The sequence below is a fragment of the Saccostrea echinata genome, unplaced genomic scaffold (assembly GCF_033153115.1).
Source record: "Saccostrea echinata isolate AGI-Se365-2 ecotype Australia unplaced genomic scaffold, CSIRO_AGI_Sech_v1 ptg000033l, whole genome shotgun sequence".
Classification (NCBI taxonomy): domain Eukaryota; kingdom Metazoa; phylum Mollusca; class Bivalvia; order Ostreida; family Ostreidae; genus Saccostrea; species Saccostrea echinata.
In genome coordinates this window covers 2,012,427-2,035,302 of record NW_026889782.1, presented here as the reverse complement: position 1 = coordinate 2,035,302, position 22,876 = coordinate 2,012,427, and the positions used below count along the sequence as shown (strand labels likewise).

The 22,876-nt window shown below is 36.1% G+C and overlaps 1 non-coding gene and 1 pseudogene across 1 annotated transcript; both read left to right on the top strand.

Annotated features, from left to right (window-relative positions):
- Window positions 1–2,658: 2,658 nt before the first annotated feature.
- Window positions 2,659–2,731, top strand: Trnat-ggu (transfer RNA threonine (anticodon GGU)). The gene has a single exon. It is a non-coding gene; the product is annotated as a tRNA-Thr (tRNA).
- A 5,229-nt stretch (window positions 2,732–7,960) lies between these two features.
- LOC133199257 (uncharacterized) lies at window positions 7,961–22,642 on the top strand (annotated as a pseudogene).
- The last annotated feature ends 234 nt before the right edge of the window (window positions 22,643–22,876 follow it).

Sequence of the window (22,876 nt, the reverse complement as noted above, 5' to 3'; positions counted from 1 at the left end):
ACTGTAATGTTTTTCGAGATATTTTATTTCCCCAAATGAATTTATACAGAGCTTTTTCAAGTTGTTGTATCCACTGGTTTCGGAAGAGATATAAATAAATGTATAAATTTTGATAAAAACAAACCTTTCACTACTGTTATTTTTCCTAAAGGTGAAATATTTCTTTTAGACCAATGATTTATTTCTTTCTGAATAAGTTTAAACTTATGGTCAAAATTAAGCTCTTCCATTTTTTTAAGATTTGTAGTATATGTTATGCCTAAAATAGTAAATGGTTCAGTTGTCCATTTTAATCCTGTATCACTATATAAAGTATTTTCTGTATTAATTTTAGAGCCAATCCAGATTGCTTTTGTTTTTGAAATATTAGGTTTTAATCCTGAGAATTTTGAAAATTGAAAAAGAAGATCAAGTGCACTTTTTAAACTCTTTTCTGATCCATCCAAAAAAAGAACTGTGTCATCTGTATATTGTAATAAACAGACTTTTTCCTTCCCTATTTTAATGCCTTTGATATTTTTATTTTGTCGTATCATATGTCCTAAAATTTCTACACAAAGATTAAATAAGTAAGGAGATAATGGGTCACCCTGACGACATCCCCTGCCAATTTCAAAAAATTTTGAAAAGATACCATTTTGAATAACATATAATTTAGCTTTATTATATAGTACTGAAACCCATTTAATAAGGTCAGGGCCAAAATTGAAAAATTGCAAAGTATTGTACATAAATTTCCATGATATGGAGTCAAATGCTTTTTCGAAATCTATAAGTAATATCATACCAGGAATATGGTTTTCATATGTGGCATTAATTACATCATATATCATTCGTGTATTTTCTCCAATAAATCTATCTCTAAGAAAACCCTTTTGATTATCATGAATTAAATAGTCAAGAACATTTTTAATCCTATTTGCTATACACGATGAAGCAATTTTATATGTTGTATTAAGAAGAGATATTGGACGCCAGTTCTCGAGAAACTCTCTTGGCTTATCACCTTTCGGTAATATAGAAATAATACCTTGCTTCTGAGTTACTTCTGAGTTACAGATAACTCTCCCACATTAAATCCAAAATTTATTGATCTGATTAGAAAGCTTCCAAGATCCTTCCAAAAAAATTTAAAAAATTCTACTGTAAAACCATCACTACCTGGACTTTTATCATTATTCATTTTTTTTTAATGCAGATAGGGCTTCTTTATAAGTTATACATCCTTCCAGGTTATTAGACATATTGTCATCCAGCACCCTGATATCATCCTTATTAATTATATATTCAAGATCCACATCTTGTAATTTATTGTCATAGCAAGAGTAAAGCTTCCTATAAAATTTCTCAATTTCTGATAAAATCTCTACCTGTGAAGTAATAATATTACCATTACTATGCATGAGTTGATTCACAGTTTTATTAATAAAATTTCTCTCTTCTAAACTAAGAAAATATCTTGTTGGTTTTTCACCCTGTTCAATCCATTTAAGTTTTGTTCTGACAAAAGGCCCTTTTATATATTCTTTTCTTATTTCCTCCAAACTGTTTTGGGCAGCATTTAACTTTTCTACAATTTCTGAACAACTATTGTTATTTCTCAGTAATTCTAAATATTTTATTTCGTCTTCAAGTAAATTTATTTTTTCATTTTTTCATTTCTTTTTTATAGAACAATAATGAATTGTAGCACCTCTTATACTCAACAAAAGTTGTTCCAAAAACAATTGATCGTCTATGAGTAAAAATAATTCATTATTTTCTATTATATGTATACATGCTGGATTATACGGTGAGGCAGCATACTGTTCCTTTACTTTTCGTGTTGTGTTTTTTACAATTTTACATAAGACATTGGATTTCGATCTAGAATTTTTGGACCGGTACATTGAAGAAATGGACAGTCAAGAGTCAGAAAATAGCAAAATACCACCACAGATGTCTGTTGAAGAAGAGCCATTAAATGAAGACATAACAACAGAACCAACAAATCAGCAACCCGATGAGACCAGAAATCTGACTGAAAGTCCGCAGCCAGACGAGACCAGAGATAGGACAGAAACTGTTGAAACAATTACAATCAGTCTCGTAACAACAAGGAGATCTGTGAATGGCATAACATCAGTCCGCAGACAACATAACATATCGACCTCTCTGCATTATACCCCTGACGAAATCGATTGGACAAATTTTTTCGAGTATCTTCAAAGTGAAATTACGGCACACGCTCGAGCTGATCATGAGAGGGAAGACCTGAATGCTGAATCTTTAGAGACATGAAGAACCAGTGTCCAAATGGAAAATATGTACACCAGTGTAAAGAGTTGAACTTTTAATTTAATCTAGTGACATTTTATTTGATATGATCTCATTTTGTTTATATTACTTGATGATTTTGTTTGGATTTTGTGTACAACATTTTTCTCTAGTCAATTTTGGATTGTGTTTTCATAAATTTAACTGTGTTGTTAAATTTTTGTCAACTTGTATGGTTGTATAAAGTGTTGTTTTTTTATGTGTTTGAAATAAGAAGTGATATTATTACCTGTTTTTAGGTAATTTTCTTGCCAAATATATTTTTTTTACTATATTTTTGTAATTTAATTTTACATATTGTCACCGGGTTCACAGGTGCGTGAAAGTCAGTCAAAATATCGGGTCTCAGTAGCTCAGTGGTTAGAGCGCTGGCACGGTACGCCAGAGGCCCTGGGTTCGAGTCCCGGTTGAGACTTGATTTTTCACCACCTGTGACATTTGGCGCCCAACTTACAAATACCCACTATTCCCTTGGAACATGCCTTACAGCATTTCCTTAACTCCTAGAATTCGAGGACGAATTTTTACAAAGAGGGGGAATATGTCACCGGGTTCACAGGTGCGTGAAAGTCAGTCAATATATCAGGTCTCAGTAGCTCAGTGGTTAGAGCGCTGGCACGGTACGCCAGAGGCCCTGGGCTCGAGTCCCGGTTGAGACTTGATTTTTCACCACCTGTGACAATATAATGCATATTCATGTTTAAATATTGATGATAGTGGAAGTCATGTTTCAAAAGGAGGGACCAATGTAATGTTTTTGTTTTTAATATGTAAATACGCTGTTGTTATAAATAAAAGATGAATTGAATTTTTGTTGCATGAAACGCCCTTACCATGGAGCCTGATTAGTGCCCTAATCTTGGAGCCTAATTAGCCCTAATTATGGCGCCTAACAGATGTTCTAAATGTATTAGGTGTCTTGACACCTAACAATGGTGCAGTGGCCCTAATACTTGGAGCCTAATGCCTTAACGGGTGCCCTAATCATGGGGCCTAATGCCCTAAAAGGTGCCCTAAGTATGGAGCCTACTGCCCTAATGACGTTAGGTGTCAGACAGTATATATATAAGGAGAGAGAGAGAAAAAAAGGCAGATATAGCTTGATCTTGATATGTAAACTGCGATTGAATATTATTATACTCGTTGAAGCAAAACTCAGCTGTTGTTTTTTTTTTCATTAGATCTATAGTTCCTAACTTAAACACAGGATACACAATATATTGTGACACAGGGACGTTGTGATAAGTCACTTCTCAAGGACTGGTTCCTGGAGTTACCGTACGGAAAACCCCCGAAAAACGTCACAAAACATAAAATATAATATAATATTTAAATAAAATTGAAAATTATAGAATATTACAGAAAAATTGCTGTAGGTAACAAATTTCTTCCGATATTATTTGTATTTTAGACACAAGGATCGGGATTCCATGGTGAGCGGTTGAAAATCTGTGCTCCGATTATTGGGAGTGTGTATTGCTCAAAATTTCTTTTTACTAGTTATCTAGCCCTCCAGAAACTAGAAAATCAATAGTAAGTGGTGTCTAAACAATACCCAACTGGACCCGCTGACGTTACCATTCAATCAGCGATTATATCAACCAACTAAGGACGGAGAAAATTCGAACCAAATGAGTAGTATTTACACCTGAATATCCTAAAATGAACCTACATATGTTTATGATTATCTTAATATGGATACTATCCATATTATGTTCAGAAAATCTTGAGTTTAATGAAAAGAACACTGCTTACATAACAAAACCAACCTATAGTATACATGTATGGCTATCAAGAACTTTGCCTGCTTATCAGCATAGTATACATAACTACATACGACCAAAGTGCCTCATCAAGCTATTATTACTTATTGGTGGTCAAGTCGAATGTAACCCAGGCCCAGTAAAGTATCCCTGTGGCATATGCACAAGGGCAGTAAAAACTGGTCAACGTGGTGTTGCCTGTGATAAATGTGACAAATGGTATCACACTTCGTGTATGTCCATGACTACCCCAGAGTATATCCATCTTGCTAACACATCCATAGTGTGGATTTGTAGTGCTTGCAACACCCCAAACAGCAGCAAGATCTACAATTCCATTTCAGTGGAAGAGAACACATACAACAGCCTCTCAGCCACGAATTCTGACATACTACATACATGCAGCCCATGCTCTTCCATTGGGAGTCCGTGTGCTACATCATCTCCTATCCGTGATCAGTCACCTCCCAAACAACAGAAACGGAAGTTTCTCAGAGTGGTATCACTAAACTTCCAAAGCATAAAAAACAAAGTTCATGAGACTGAGGTACTCATTGATAACTCAGAACCTGACATTATTGTAGGTACAGAGACTTGGCTGAATGAGAACATCTTCTCAGCAGAACTTATGCCTACAACATACAATGTCTTCCGAAGGGATAGGGCTGACTCACATGGTGGAATCATCATTGCTGTCAAGAATGACTTGGTGTGTACGCCAATCTACACCAGTAAAGACCATGAGCTCCTCTGTGTTAGACTTCATGTGAACAAGAAAAAGTCAATCATCATAGGAGCCTACTACCGCCCACCCAACATCACTTGCGAAAATAATGCACGCCTGGCTGTAGCAGAGATGAGCAAGGTTCGCTCGGATAATCCTAAGTGTGACTTTTGGATAGCGGGAGATTTTAACCTTCCAGACATTAACTGGCCTACCCAATCAATCATCTCCCATCAATACCCAAGCAAGATGTCGACAGAGTATTTGAACATCCCTGGTGATTGTGGAGTGGAAGCAGCTTATATGCACACCAACACGGGGAGACAAAATCCTAGACTTGTTCTTTACGAGCAACCCATCACTTGTGCAACGATGCAAAGTCATCCCAGGGGTAGGCGACCACGACGCAGTCTTAATTGACTCCTTAATCCAGCCGCTAAGAAGTAAACCGGCCCGTCGAGAAATATACTCATGGGATAAGGCAGATATGACATCTTTGCGAAGAGACATCAACAACTTTGTACAAGACTTTATCACCAGACCTTTCACTTCTGTTGACACTCTCTGGGAACTCTTTAGAGACTCCACACTTAGCATCATGAACCGACATGTTCCTCATAAGCTCACACGATCCAGGACATCAAACCCTTGGATCAATACAGCTAGCAGACGTTTATCACGCAGGAAACTACGTGCATTCCACAAAGCCAAGGCAACAAAGAAGCAGTGTGACGAGCAAAGGTACCTGTCTCTTAAATCAGAATGCCAGCGCACTATTCGTCTTGCCTATCAACAATACATGAATGACATTATCACCCCCAGTGCCTCAGAAAATCCCAAGAAATTCTGGTCATTTATTAAGAGCAAAAAACAAGAAGCCTCTGGTGTAGCACCATTACGGAATACGGACGGGCTCATAACCAGCGACCCACAAGCCAAGGCGAATATATTAAACGAACAGTTTAAATCCGTATTTACAACGGAGGACACTAGCCGAGCTCCAGACAAGGGTCCCAGCCCATTCCTAACAATGGACAGCATAATCATCAATCCACGTGGTGTGTACAAGCTATTAAGTAACTTACAACCACACAAGGCTACAGGACCAGATGCCATTTCAGCACGTTTTCTGAAGGAATTGGCAGAGGAGATTACACCTGCATTGACCTTTCTATTCCAAACGTCTTTGAATTGTGGATGTGTACCAGATGACTGGAAGATGGCCCATGTAGTCCCCATCTTTAAGAAAGGCGACAAGAGTGCAGCGGCAAATTATCGTCCTGTATCACTTACAGCAATTTGCTCCAAGATCCTGGAACACATTCTCCATTCTAACATCATGGACCACTTTGAAAGGAACTCTATCCTTACACCAGCACAGCACGGATTTCGTAGTAAGCGATCATGTGAGACTCAACTTATTGCCACAGTACAAGATCTTGCTAGTAGCCTATCGAATGGAAACCAGATTGACGTCATCTTACTGGATTTCGCCAAAGCATTCGATAAGGTACCACACCAACGTCTCCTCCACAAACTGAATTATTATGGGATTCGTGGCTGCACTCTACAATGGATAGAAAGTTTCTTATCAGACAGAAAACAGCGAGTATTGGTTGAAGGGATGTCCTCCAACATAGCAGACGTGAACTCCGGAGTACCTCAAGGCACAGTAATGGGTCCCCTATTATTTCTTGCCTACATCAATGACCTCCCGGAGGTGGTAACATCAAATGTTAAATTATTTGCAGACGACTGCCTCATTTACAGGACAATTCAATCAATCAATGACACAGTCCAACCCCAACAGGACTTATGTGCACTTGAGAAATGGGAAAAGGACTGGCAGATGACCTTTCACCCTCAGAAGTGTACCATTATCCACATATCTAAGAAACGCCATCCAATTAAAGAATCATACCAACTTCATAACCATACCCTGGAAGATGTCCCAAGTGGTAAATACCTTGGTATCACAATTAGCAAAGATCTTTCATGGCGCGAGCATATTAACTCAACTTCTGCCAAGGCCACGAGAACAATTGGATTTTTAAGAAGGAACCTCAGAAGTTGCCCACAGGCTATCAGAAGCAAGGCATACACTACGCTAGTACGTCCAGTATTGGAGTACGCGTCAGTGGTTTGGGATCCTTTCCAACATCATTTAATCCAACATCTAGAAGATGCTCAGCGCCGGGCAGCAAGGTTCGCCACAGGTGATTACTCATCAAGGGACCCAGGAAGTGTGACCACCATGCTATACCAACTCGGCTGGGAACCACTTGAACATCGGAGGGCCCGGAACCGAGTGATCATGTTCTACAAGATCTACCATCACATTGTGGAAGTTCCGGTACATCATGTGCTACACGTCACCAATAGCAGAACCCGTGGTTCTATGGCAAACAAAATCCGCCAAATCAGCACCAGGGTTGATGTCTACAAATACTCATTCATACCAGCAACTATCATAGCATGGAACAATATACCAACCACAATTAGGAATTCACCATCAGTGGACACCTTCAGACATGCAATACAGTCCATCAGCGTGTCTGATATTCTACACCACTAAATTGTCCACTTTTAACTTTTTATCCCTTTTAATACGGTGTACATAGATTTTTAGCTGTTCACTACGGAATTACTGGAGTTTTAACACTCAAATTGAGTTTACTCCATCAAGGGAAGAAGAAGTTTAATTTAAGAAGCTAGTTAATAAAATGATTCGTAGTAACATAATTTCAACTCGACATTGTTATGATCAATCTAACATTTTTCTATTCGTTGAATTCTTGGCCAAGTCGTGCAGGGGAAATTCTTTAATCATTTCCTTTGTTTAAGGAAGGAAATCTAAATGATAAGATGTAATGTTTTAAAAGCTTAAAACGCTGTGATTTGGAAATACATGTACATTTACAGCTTTGCATTGAACATTTAGGGAAAAAAAAGGTTGTCGGGACTTGAACCAATTAAGGTCAACGAGAATGCCTGCACATGTTTGGACACTCCTTACACATGCTGATTGTCTGCATTGCTTGTTTAAAGATACATATATGTCACTGAACTGATGGTGAATTCTTTCACCAAAATTGATTCATGCCGTCATCACTGATCATGTTTGATGTAATCAACGATCAAATCTGGTACCGACTTTATGGATATTGTTAACCATGGAAAACGACTTCAGTTGTTGGTGGTAAATGGGAAACTTCTGCTATTTGATGGTATACATCTTAAAGAATATAATGATGCGATTCCAGGTCCTCTCATGGTAAAGTGGTTCCAAGCCCAGTAAATATATCATGTACTTCCTGAATCTGTGGATAATAATTACGTATTGCACACCTTGCTGCTCGATGCGGACTGAGGTAGTGGGTGTACTAGTGCTCTGCCCTTTAGAGAGCTTTGGGGCAAATTCTGGGGTTCCTATTTAGGAATCCCAATGCGATCGATGGGGCTTGACAAGGAGTTGCATTGAAATGGTCACGCCTTTGCAGGTCCTTGCTATTCCTGGGTCTTGTGTTTTTTAACCTGTTTTTTCTTCTACGGATTACTCGGTCTTCCTGAGCAATACTTAGGTCTCATGGCCGGTGTGAGTTATCGACAAGGGATAGTTTTTTTTATAGGATTATTATGTTGTTTCTTTGTGGTAGCAGGTGGGGTTTAGAGTTGCTTGGCTTAGTTTTTGAGTATGGTTGGGGTGTTCACAAAGTTTGAGTGGTAGTCTTCGTGACTCAAGTATCTCGTACCTTAAAAGAAGACAGGCTGAATTATGATAAAATTTATTTGATGAAATGGAAAGAGATAATTACAAAATAATCTGAAATTCTAATAAAACTATCATGATTATAATATCATATATCACAAGAGAACACAGAAAAACATTAAGATAATAAAGTAAAGGAATACACGTAATTAAAAAAAATGGTATTGTTATGAAACAAGCAAATATACCTTAAAAGAAGACAGATAATTTAACTTTAAATGGCTAAATTTAAAGAGTACATGAAAGTAATGATACTAAGTTCATGTAGATAAAGTATGGAATCATATATAACATAAGGATAAACAAAAGTTAACCTTGATAGCATCATTCCAGAGTAGATGGTGGAATTACAGAGGATTAAGATACCTAGATACGTAGAGAGAAACAGGTTAAAACTGAAATGGAATGCGAGTATATAAAGGTTCTGTTTGCCTTTAGTTTCCCCTCTTTCCATTTCCATTTCATCTAACAAATTTTATCATAATTCGACCATGTATTTTTTTTCACAATAAGATAACAAAGATTTTACTCTTTCCGACAATTGAAAATACCACTGTTTTGGTAGTACCCTAACAAAAAAATACTATAGTTAACTGTAGTTTACTATAGTTAACTACAGTACCAACCAGACCCAACCTGACACAAAGCAGTCCCGGGGACTGCTTTCTGGGACTGCTAAAGCAGTCCCAGTGGGCGGGGTTAATTAATCTAATGGGCGGAGCTTACTCAGAAAAAAAGATTACCAATAAACAAAGTAACTATAAAAGGCAATCGAAATTGATGCATTTCTTTCTAAGCAGTAACAACAAATATTAGCCATTCTTATTTGACAATCATTTCTGAACTGTTAAGAAAATCACAGTACGTGTATACAAACAAATAATAAAAATAAATATTGAAGGAAGAAGACGTTCACACCTACTAATAATATGATTATTGAAACACAGTTATGTGGAATATTAATTCTTCACCAAAATAAATCAATTCTTTATTTTCTGTGATTGATATTGGTTTCCATATTTATTTATTTTTATAGAAAATTAAATTTGAATTATTTTTTCTATTAGAATTAGCTTTAAATAGATTTTATAATTATAGAGCAAGACCGATTCCCATACTATACTCTGAATGCATTTTTCTTACTGGAAAGTACTGGGGCTTTTGAAAAATTCTTTGTTAAATTTTGCTGAGTATTATATTTCAGTCATGATTATTTTCACTGATTTGCCAATTTGATTATCGTTAGATTTCCTATGTAAAGAAAACAATAACATCCAGTAACAGTTTTAAGTGTTGTATAATATAAACGTTCGAGTGTACATCTGTAAATCACGCGAATAGAACCCTCAGACTATGTTTAAAATTAATCAATCCCGAAATAAATTTATATACATTTATTGAAACAAAGATTTTTTGCAGTTCCTGGATTAAAAATAGTGTCATTGTTGACCAGCATGTTCAGTGATGTGCAACACTGATACCATTCATTGACTTTCTGCTAATCATGCCCAAAGGCGATTGAAACCTCAGGTGTTGACTAAACACAATTCCCGATATTTTCAAATGTTTATTTTTTAAATAAATGTACTTTTTTAATAACTGGTTTATAAATTAAAAACTAATTCATAAAAAAAATCCCCCAATACTTGTGCACATTATTTATATGAAGGAAGAATGGTAGAATAATTTTATTTCATAGTCATTTTATAAATTTATAGGTTTTATTTGAGGACGGTAAAAAATAGCATGGAATGCCCTTTTTTAAGCATGGTTTTTAGTTTTTTCAATTAAAAAAATCCAGTACAGAACGTCCCTCTGAATATCTTACTGTAATAACACGTTTGTTTTTGTTTTCTTTTAAATAGTGCTAATGCAAACTTTGAGTACATAATTTGATAGCATTAATAAATTAAATAGGCTTACATAATTTTGTTTCAAACACCTGTATTTATGTTTAATTTAAGGGATAAAAATCATCTCCTGACTTCCCTTTTTAACTACTTTGATTTTTTAAAAATTTATTCTGGACTACAATTGTGTAAATTTAGAGCTCCTGAAGACATATAGTAATTACATGTATATCTATCTCTACTTGTTAAAATTTTGTAAGAAATCCTTGCTTATTATTTTTTTTATCTTAAACACCTCTCTGATAAAGTAACCAAAACAACAACAGGAAGCCTGCAAATTCAGAATACACAAGGGGCGGAGCTATCATGTCACTCAAAACCTTTCTCACGCATGAGTGAACAAAGCAGTCCCTGGGACTGCTGGGTCTGCTTTCTAGAGAAGTCCCATAGCGGTCCCACAGCGGTCCCAAAGCAATTCCGGGGACTGCTTAGGTGTCGGGTTGGGTCTGGTTGGTACTGTATAGTGATAACTTCGACACTATGAAAACTTTGATTTACTATAGTGATAACTTTGACACTTTGATTTACTATAGTGATTACTTTGACACTTTGATTTACTAAAGTGATCACTATGAAAACTTTGATTTACTATGGTGAAAACTTTGATTTACTATAGTGGTAACTTTGAAAACTTTGATTCACTATTGTGATCACTTTGAAAACTTTGATTTACTATAGTGATCACTAGGACACTATATTGATCACTTTGAAAAATGTGATTTACTAAAGTGATACAGTACCGACCAGACACAACCTAACAGAAAGCGAACCCAGAGCGCACCCCGGGTTCGCTCTCTGGGTTCGCTTGGGGTCCGCTAGTGCTGACCCCGAGCGAACCCGTAGCGGACCCAGAGCGAACGCTGAAAGCGAACCTCAAATTCAGTAGCGGTCCCAGAAAGCGAACGCGCGTTCGGTGTTGCGTAACAGAGCTGTCAATCAAGATTAGCGATTAACTCATCAGCACGTCGACCAATCAACATGCCGAACAGGTCTGACAATCAGGATAAGTGATAAAATGCATTGACCATCAGCGCATCGACCAGTCAACATGCCAGTTTGTAATCTAAACACTGTACAAGCAAAGCGTGTGAATAATAAAAATATTGTACATATGATTTTTAAACATGATTTTACATTTATATATTTTAATTCTCCAGACAACATGCAATATTTACACATCTATTTTCGTTATTTTTTATTTTTAAAATGTATTGATACATTATATATTTTTATTATCCAGGTAGCATGTTACATGTAAAGTTACATATTTATTTTCTTTATATTTTTAAAATCCATTAATATAGAAATATGCACTACGTAAATTTATCAGACAATAAGTACATTAATTCATAATAGAAAAAAGAAGATAATAATTGTTATAACAATTGTTACTAAAAAAAGGATAAAAAAAAAAAACTGGTCTCCGATAAATTATAGAATTTTATTATCTCAAGATACAGTATAAGAACATGTACGTGCTTTAATTTAATTATTTTTTATTTATTATTTCAATTTACATGCACGTTTAAATTCATACAGATCACCAACGAAATTATCGATCTTGATAATTGATCATGAAAAAAATTAAATGTACATGTACATTGTACAGCATAAATGTGCATTATGTCAAAACGAAAAAAATCTTCCACCTATTTCGAAGATATTGCGGGTGCTAAGAGCAATTGCGATGGTTTTTTTTTAATTGACACTTGTAAGCCGGATGTATACTGTCTCCATGGTCACGGTATACCTGAGTATATACTCCCCCTACATTCGATGCCCCTTATGTACCTCGTCTGGGCACGTTATCAATGAAAAATTCAATTATTATTATTATTATTATTATTTTTTTTTTTTTTGAATTTGGAAACGTCATAGTTCTTTGGTACACCGCATGAAGAGTACATGTTCATGTAATTTGCTGCCACCTGCATGCTGAAAATTAGTAAAATAGCTTTACGAGAGAGAAAGAGAGGGAGAGAACACTGTATATTATTTGAAATTAAAATCGCTACAACCGGACCATAGAAAACAATTCGAGTACGGAGAGGAGTGGGGGGCTCATCGAAATAAAACAATAAAAAAAAAAAAACAAACATCGGGCGTTATTATCTTTATTTCATCTACTTAATCATGCGAGTTTACAGTTATTGAACTCTTGTTTTGTTTGTTTTCTTTCTTATTTTTATTTATTTTTAAACATTTAGGTTTTGTTTGTTAACATGCTGCTCCAGTATGTACAGGTAAGTAGTGGGCGGGGGGGGGGGGGGGGGGGGTCATGAACCAGTAAGGAACACAAACTATTCAAATGATCATTCACATGTATTTGAAAACAACTTAAAAAAAATAATATATTCTTATCAGTGGACAAGATATTAGTTTTTGTTTGTTTTGGTTTTTTGATTGTTGTTACTGTTTTATATATATATATATATATATATATATATATATATATATATATATATATATATATATATAAGTCTTCCGTTAAACTCGCCTTATAAAACAATGATTTATAGCATGGAAGTAAATTATAAATGATCTGTAAAACGAAACTCAAGTTACACTGTATGAGAATTTTTAGTGATTATCACGACCTACATATACATGTAATGGACGACAACCTAGCTTAAATGTAAACTGCTAAATATGAAAACTTCGCATTATACGTGTACAGTATGTCTCAGCTATTTCATAGATAAGATCATAATTCAGTTTTCTGTCTTTCAAACATTTAAGTTACGATTTAGCAATTGCAATTATATTTGGAAGTTCCAAATTATTTTAAAACGCACGAATAATGTAAACAAATGAATTTGAAAGTTTTTTTATTAAGATACTCATATCAATTTCACTCCATCCGATACATCGAAAATAAATTTAACACCTTTTCTTCTTTCGAGATATACTTAGCTTGTAAGTTAAGAAAAATAAAAGTGATAATTCTACGTCGAATGTACGGTGAAATTCTTGAAAATTTATATCAACGTTCTCCATATTGTCAATTACATGTACATGTTTCGATCACCTTAAAAGCAGTAATGATCGATTTTACTACTGTATTTGGAATATACAAGGGGCGGGGCTTACTGGCGGCAAGATTAAAGCGGGGTCCGCTTCACGCATGAGTGCGTAAAGCGAACCCGGAAAGCGAACGCCGGGTTCGCTCTAGCGGACCCAGAGCTGACCCCGAGCAAACGCAGAGCGAACCCGAAGCGCACCCAGAGCGGTCCCAAATTTTCTGAAAGCGGTCCCGCAGCGTACCCCGAGCGAACCCAGGAAGCGAACCCGGGGTGCGCTTAGAGTTCGCTCTGATGTTAGGTTGTGTCCGGTCGGTACTGTAACTTTGACACTTTGATTTACTATAGTTAACTATAGTATTTTTTCGTTAGGGTGTATACAGGTAGAAAGGAATTGCAACAAGAGAAACAGATTCCGTCATATTAAAATAGTCCATTAGTTGCATAAAAACTGCCCACTACTGCGTGGCAAGTTCTTTAGGATTGTATGGCGCGAGTTTTATTACACTGGAAACTGCGTATGAAGTCATTGGTGGCAGAGTCTGTGAAGTCGCTGTTGCGTTTGGAATATTAAATGAAGCAGACGAAAGATGTCCTCCCGTGATAGTTGGCCGCGCTGGTACCAACGGGGAGATAATTGAGCTGAAGATGTTTCGATCCATCAGACCGTGTGTTCTTGCAGATGAAGGGACTGTCGGTGTTGTAGTAAAGGGCGGGGTCGCCTGGGAGGTTGTGGAATATAACCTCCTGAGTTCAAGTGGAGACTGGTCCTTCGGATGAAACCATACACGCTGAGGTTCCTTGTCGTAGTAGGTGCTGGCACGAAAAAGATCCCTCACACTCAATGCCCTGAGTGCAGAGTATAGGTATAAATTTGCAGCTCTCCACCGGCAAGTGGTGGCGTCTCCATATGCCTTGGAAAAATTCTCGAGAGTGGCGTTAATTAAACTGTATCAATAGTATAGAGAAGTATATTCCTGATCGACGTCTGGATGCCGATTGTTTTATCAACCCGACACTTTAAGAATTGTTAGAAGTCATAGATGCAACGGTCTGAGGTGGTGCTGAAGTTCTGATCCCCTCCTCCCTCGAAGACTTGGAAGCAACGGTTTGAGATGGTAGTGACGTTCTGATCCCGTCTTCCCTTAAGTCTTAGAAGCAACAGTCGGAGGTGACCTGGTAGTTGTTGACTCTATAATTCTAATTGAAGGACGATAGCATTTCTGCTAGAATGAACTAAAGCTTCAATATTTTAAACAATGATTTGTTCTGTATAGTTTTGATAGTCAACATGGGGGTGATGCTTATTCTAGACACTTGATTACACTAATATCTCCATGTGTTTTTCATACTCCTTCCTCGGGAAAATATAAAATATTACTTAAACTCAAGCGTCTTAGAGGCATCATTAGTTTTTTTCCTCTTCACCAAAGTCTGATCCAGGATTCCGCAGACCAGATACCGTTGAGGAAGCCGTCGTGACACCATCCTCCTCTATAATAAACGGCACAGTTACCTCCCCTCCTGTCGTTATCTCTGTCTGAGGTAAGTAAGCAGCACAGTTACCTCCCCTCCTGTCGTTATCTCCGTCTGAGGTAAGTAAGCAGCACAGTTACCTCCCCTCCTGTCGTTATCTCTGTCTGAGGTACTGAAGTACGTCCCATATGCAAATAAAAGAACAGATATAAAGGTATTCAATTTTCCAACAAAATGTTGTACGATAAGAGTTAATCTTTCATTATTTTCGATCGATGTTCATTAGATTACAAAGACCTAAAGATCCCAAACTAGCTCTACTTTCTCTTTGAATCGAACCAGGTTACAAGATTTTCTACGAACTGTTACAGGTTTGAGATATTTTGTGACTGTTCGTTTTGCTTGCACTAAAATGACACCTTAAAAGAAAAACTTGCTATTGTCTTACTGTCAAAGAAAATAAACGTCCATTTCTTTACAAATCACTACTGTGTTGATGTTCTCGGAGTTAACTCTCTTACGTCACAAGTACCATCAGTTGACACGCTTTTTAAAAACAATTTTTTCTATATTCTAGCATAAATAAGTAACTTTTAAAAATTGGACCTGATTTTAATGAACAAAATATTAATTCTTTAACACTTTAATATAAATGTTACTCCTTATTTACAAAGATAAAACAGAAATAATGGATTGAGATTTGAGGGCGAGACAGCCCTAGTTCCGAGACGCTGTTTCACCTAGTCCAAAACCTCTTTATCTACTAAGTATATGATATAAAAAAGGTTTTTCACTGTTCAAAGGCCATAATCAGTGTTGAATATAGATCTGAAATTGACAGCCCTGCAAAATCAACGACACTTCCCAACTATACACATAACCTGTGTTTGATGTAGTGCTGTACATTAAAGACAAATTATAGCGAATATCTCTAGTGCCTGAAGTGCTGTTACATATAAGTTATTTAAAAAGCTTATTACAAAGCTACTGAGCAGACTCAATCTTGGCCTACAGAAGTTTCCTCCTCTCCTTCGTTGTCTCTTTCTGAGTTACTGAATGACATCCCAGACAGGTCACCGTCAGAATACCCGGTGTTTAACATCCCGTCATCTATAGAACTAAAGAAAATGAATATAAATCTATTACAAGTTAATAAAAACAAATATATCTGAAAAAAATAAATCTACAGCGTCAAAATCCTAGAAAAAGTTTAATCCACCCCATCAATATGTAAAACATATACTTGTTGAAAATTGTTCCAAGAAATTATTTTAAAAAACGAAATATAAAAAAAAAAACAAATCATAAATATTAACAAGTTAAGCTGCCCCGGTCATTGCCAAAGCCTTTATCTCTCTCAGATACTGCATGAATACATGTAACTGTAATAACTCCAAGGACGGGGCCAGATGCCGTTGAGAAAGCCGTGGTGACAGTCGTTAAACCAGCAGCCTCCTTTATAGGGAGCAGCACACCTTAATATCTCCACTTTATTTCTTTTTGTCTCCGTCAGAAGATTTTGTAGGAATAGGTAGCAGCACACCTTTAAATCTCCACTTTATTTCTTTTTGTCTCCGTCAGAAGGTCACCTGAGTCACTCTATCAGTTTTTGTCTGTCGTCGTTCGTCGTGCGTTAACATTTGAACATTTTTAGCTTCTTCTCTAAAACCGCTCAACCATTTTCAACCAATTTTGGCATATAGTACCTATGGGTGACGGGGAACAAAAATTGTGGTCCCTGCCACCCTTGGGCCTGAGGGGTGGGGCTAAAACCACCAAAATTAATGCAATCTTAAAAAATCTTCTTTACTCCTGGACATCAAGCAGTCAAATTGTTGGCATGATTGTAATTAGGATTGAGCCCTCTACCAAAATTGTGAAATTCATGGCCCCAGGGTCAGGGGTTCTGGTGCCAGGGTGAGGCTATATACATCATATAGTGAAAGTGCATTATATCTTTGAAAATCTTCTTCTCTGCTCCTGGGTATTAAATAAACTAAGTAAGTACAGTTATGTTGAGCAAGACTGCCTCTTCCAAAATTGTGAATTTCATGGCCCCTGGGTCAGGGGTTCTGGTGTTAGGGTGGGGCTTTATTGATTATGTAGTGAAAATGCATTAAATCTTTGAAAATCTTCTTCTCTGCTCCTGGGTATGAAATAAACTATCAAAGTACATTGTTATGATGAACAAGAGTGCCTCTACCAAAATTGTGAATTCCATGGCCCCAGGGTCAGGGTTTCTGGTGTTGGGGCGGGGCTCTATTGATTATATAGTGAAAATGCATTATTTCTTTGAAAATCTTCTTCTCTGCTCATGGATATTAAATAAACTAAGTACATAGTTATGATGAGCATGGCTGCCTCTTCCAAAATTGTGAATTTCATGGCCCCTGGGTCAGGGGTTCTGGCGTTAGGGCGGGGCTCTATTGCTTATATAGTGAAAATGCATTAAATCTTTGAAAATTTTCTTCTCTGCTCCTGGGTATCCAATATACTAACTACGTACATAGTACATAGTTATGAGGATGGCCGCCTCTTCCAAAATTATGAATTTCATGGCCCCTGGGTCAGGGGTTCTGGTGAAAGGGGGTAGGAGGCTCAATTGATTATATACTGAAAATTCATAATCTCTTTCAAAATATTTTTTTTCTACTCCTGGTTATAAAGCAAAGAAGCAAGTGTATAGTTATGATGAGCAAGGATGCTTTTACAGAATTTTTAAAACTTGTGGTCCCAGGGGTTCTGTTGTTTCTGGGGGCTCTATTTGATTATATAGTGAAAATGTGTGACTTCTTTGAAAATCTTCAACTTATTGCATTATGATGGTGAGGGTATCTCTTCCAAATTTGTAAGTTTTCATGACCCTAGGTCATGGGTTCTGGTGTTAGGGTAGGGCTGTGTTAAATAGTGAAAATGCATCATTTCTTTGAAAATCTCCTCTGCTCCTGGGCATATTGGAAGCAAACAGTGTAAAAGTTTTAATAAGCAAGGTATTTTTACCATAATTTTGAACATCTGGACCATTTAGTCAAGTTGTCTGGTCCTGGCCAGGGCTCTGTTAATTTGTATTCTACTGAGTGAAGTTATTCCCCTTTGCCATTCACCTTTGATTATTAATCACTGTAGATAATGTATTTGAAAGGTTAATAGAATAAGAGAATTATGCAGGAACATTTATTGTATAATACAAAAAGTACTTTCATAGTGAGAGGTAATAATATAGAAGACATTTTGTTAAAAGTGTGCATAGTAATAGTGATAAATAGGGGATAGATAGAAAGATACTAGACCAACTATTTTGGTGATATTAATCGTACTGTTTTCCTTGCTATTGGGCAACAAAAAGCTTCATTTATCAGTTTATGGATCCTATAAATTGTACTCAGGTGACCGTTAAGGCCCTTGGGCCTCTTGTTTAGGTATAGGGAGCAGCACACCTTAATATCTCCATTTTATTTCTTTTCGTCTCCGTCATCAGATTTTTTAAGTACCCAGTAGATAGTTCAACATGAGGATGCTTTGTGTTTTAACATTGTGTTATTCTGTGTATTTATATTTAAACCGACTAGCGAACAGAAACTGGAATAACCCATTCAACAGATCAGAGACAATAGACGAAGGGTCACGTCATGTTGCCCTCTCCCGACTCAGCAACGAAAAAAAAATAGGTAGGAAGTTTGTTTTGTTTTTTCATTCAAACACTTGTAAATAGTTATTATAGGATGAAAACACTTTGAAATCGTTTAAGGAGGGATTCTTCTCATGTTTCTTACATCTAAATATCGTTCACGGTAGCTCATTCGGTAGAGCGCTCGCTTCGTGATCGGGAGGTCGCGGGTTCGAATATCGGCCGCTACTGACCGAGTTCGATAAAAAACAGGTAGCAACTGTTCCTTCGCTATGCGCTCGGCACTTTGAAAGTGAAAGTTGTGGGTCTTTCGGATGAGACCATTAAAACCGAGGCCCCATGTCACGGCAGGCGTTGGCACGATAAAGATCCCTCACTGCTCAATGGCCCTGAGTGCAGAGTAAAGGTACATGTAAAAATTTGAAGCCCTTCACCGCGGTATATGGTGACATCTCTATATGAGTGAGAAATTCTCGAATGGGACGTAAAACAACATAGAATCAATCAATCTTACATTTAAAAATTAATCAAATTTTCATAGATTCAAGAAAACAATATCACTGAATTTGGCCGTTTTGTTGTGAAAGCAAGGACAGGTCAAGGTCATTATCGTTTTCCTTGACATTAAGAATAAAATATTACTGTTACCAATCATGTGGGTGCCTAATTCTATTTCGAAAGATTAAATGTTTTTCTTTTTACATAAAAAGACTTTACCATATAAAGTCTATCAGATGATATTACCAAATTAACAGAAATATATTAGCTGAAATATATATTGAATTTCCTGTTCTTTTTAGCGATTATGAGTCATTATTACATGCATCTAATATTTAAATTTTTCTTATTTTCACATATCGTAAAGTACGTATATAAAGATGCAAAGTGATACAAAAACAGAATGTTTTGCCCTTTACTTACGAAAAAACACTTTCTACTGCTTAGATTGGAAGCTTTCAAAAGGTAACAAGATTGTAGTTTGCTTGGAAAATCATATCTACATTGTATTTGATATTTTTTAAAATTCTAGTCCATAATTTCGTTACGATTGAAAATTTTTCAAAGTCTTTCATTGTTTAGAAAAATCAATTAAATTCATTGTTCTGTAGTAATTTTGATAAACAGAAAAGGAGATTATTCATACTCCTCTCCAACAAAAAATCGGGATATAGTCCTGTTAGATTTCAATAACAGTTCACTATTTCAATTTAAAATTGTACAATTTTGAGGGGAAAAGAAAAATATATCATTTTAAATCCCTTATACCTAAATATACAAGGTGTATATTTAGATCTCTTACACCTAAATATACAAGACATATAAGCAAATGTACTTTGAATATTTTATTTAGACATTTAGAGAAACCAGACAAGAATCACTTCTTAAAAATTGACATAAAGTCGTATATTTTAGCATTAAAGAAAACCGAGCAAGATTTGGAAAACTATATAAAAATTTCACACTGGTTAACTCTCCCCACAAGCAGGGCGACGTTCTCTCCCATGGTTGAGGGTTTTTAAAAGTCCTGATGTGCTTAGAGCCCATCGGGTACTCTTACCCACAATTAGGTCGATCAGGGCTGTCCGACTCAACCAACAGTCGATCGGACGGTATGGTACTTCGGACAACCGTACCTCTGTCATCTCGGAAAAAATACGGAGATACACCGGCACTAACATCGAAACAGACATCCCGTCCAACAACGTGAGACAGTCCTGAATAGGCATGCGGCCCATAGGGTCTTCCGCACAGCCCTTAAGGATCAACATCATCCCAGTCCTTAAGTTCCCTTGCCGGAGACATTCCGCTTAAATGATGCGTTGATGTCGCTCAATAAACGGCTTTGAATAATCCAGGCCAATCTCTTTCACCACCTAATTCCTACTACTATTATTCAAGTAAAAAAAAAAATACAAACTTTCAGAACAAACTCATTCTTAGGCAACAGAAGCTTCATCCTCTCCTTCGTTGTCTCTGTCTGAGTTACTAAATGACACCCCAGGCAGATCACCGTCAGAATAACCAGTGTTTAATATCCCGTCAACTATTAAAAAAAATACTAAATTTTTCTCAATATTGAGAATTCCCCAACAAAAATTTACTATAGTTAACTATAGTTTACTATAGTTAACTATAGTGAAAACTTTGATACTTTGATTTACTATGATACTTTACTCTAGAACTTTTTTTGAGATTTCAAAGCCTAAAATGTCTAAAATTCGATAACAGTAATGTGAAATTTGGAAATAATGTGTGAATATACAAATAATATTTCAATTTGATATAAAAAAATGTGTCGGTATGAATTAAGGAATAAAAAATATAACGATCTGAAATCCATAGTAAAAATACATTGATTTACTATAGTGAAAAAACTTTGATACTATAGTAAACTATAGTTAACTATAGTAAACTATAGTTAACTATAGTACTTTTTTGTTAGGGTTGCTTTAAAAATAAACAGAAAAATAAAAAACAAAATACACACATATTTCTATATTGTTAAAATACAGGTATTCATTTAAATGAAATATACATTATTTGGTATGGCAACGACTAACCGCCTGCTGCTATAAAACGACTTGTCTTTCCGACTTCGCGGCAATAGAGGCCCATGCGACTGTCCGGCTATCTGACCTAATACCGACACCGTTCTAGAATTGAGAACGTTGTGATGAAGGCCGTTCACCCACGTGTCCATTGTAGGGAGCAGGCACACTATTTTTGTCACAAGTGTTGGCACATTACTCAACAGCCCAGATTGCCGGTAATAGGTCTAGATTTGAAGCCCTTCACCGGCATACTTTAACATAACCATTTGCATTTCAGATTATTTTACCCCAATCTATACCTAAACTTGTACTTACCGACTGTCATAGGTACTGTCAACTTCATGAAATATAATCCAATTAAAACACAATGAATTAATTCCTACTGATATAGGCCTATGTAATGATGTGTACAGCATGTGCAATCCAAATGATAATGGTAAAATTAGTACTAGTAGGGTGACGCAAGTCTGTGTGATGTAGAAATTTTCAGAAAGGTGTACACATATATATAGTCTAACTAACAATTCACAAAACCTTAGCACTATCATGACTCGAACTTAGTGATGAATGTTATTTTTAAGACAATTCACAATTCCATTTTGAAGGCAAGATATATGATATGATGCTTTAGACAGCATTTAGAAAGATGTTTAATTATGAGCTTTATGTGATTTTATTTATCTTGGAAAATTTAAACGATTTTAATTAAGTTCAATGTAAAATATAACTATTTTGTTGATGGATACCTGCCACAGAGGCTGTACATCCAACCCGATAATTGTGCAAGAGAAAATAAAAAATAGATTTGTGCTAGGGTTTTGTGAATTGTTGGTTAGACTATCAATTTTCCATGAGGTACGTGCACAACATGCATAAATAAATGAGACAAACGTACAGAATACAATTCTTAATTTATCTTGATGCTACTTTGAGAACAAGTTTAAATGGTATCCTTCGTTAATATTAAGTTAATTTTCAGGTGCATTTGTTCTTCCACAATGTTGGACACACCCATGAAGATATTGATGCGGCATTTTCACTGTTAGCCATGCGACTAAGAAGATGTGAAGCCGAGACTATGCCAAAACTCTTAAATATCTTAAATGGATCCAAACAATTAGGAGGCCTTTTTGATATGAAATCATGACTGCAACCACATTTACATGAAATCGAGCATCATTCTAAACCACTTCATTTTTAAATTCAGTAGAAATGAGACCCCAAAAATCACAATGCATTACAGGACCAACAGCAATAGGACATGGAAAACAACTGAAGAAGAAGGAATATTGAATGGCATTCCACTCGGTGAACCTCGTATTCTTCTGCCAAGCAATATCCAGAAGACAGACCTACCAAACATCAGAAACAACATTCAGAAACACCAGTATATCATGTCAGATGAAGGACAGTTTAGATAGTGGATATCCTACTTAGGATATCTACAGGTAGTCAAAGATGATTTTTCTGGGGAAAAAATATAATATCTCTAAGTCTCTTAATTCATAATTCTACCATTTTTGTCAATGCGTATAAACTCGGAAACTGAGAACAGCTTCACCAAAATGCCTTTAAATTTTCGCTAACTAATATCAGTTTTTTAAATACTTGTTTTAAAATTATTTTTATCCATAAACACGTAATATATATATATATATATATATATATATATATATATTCTAAATCACTCGTCCCCCGTATTGCGCAATGGTTAGAGC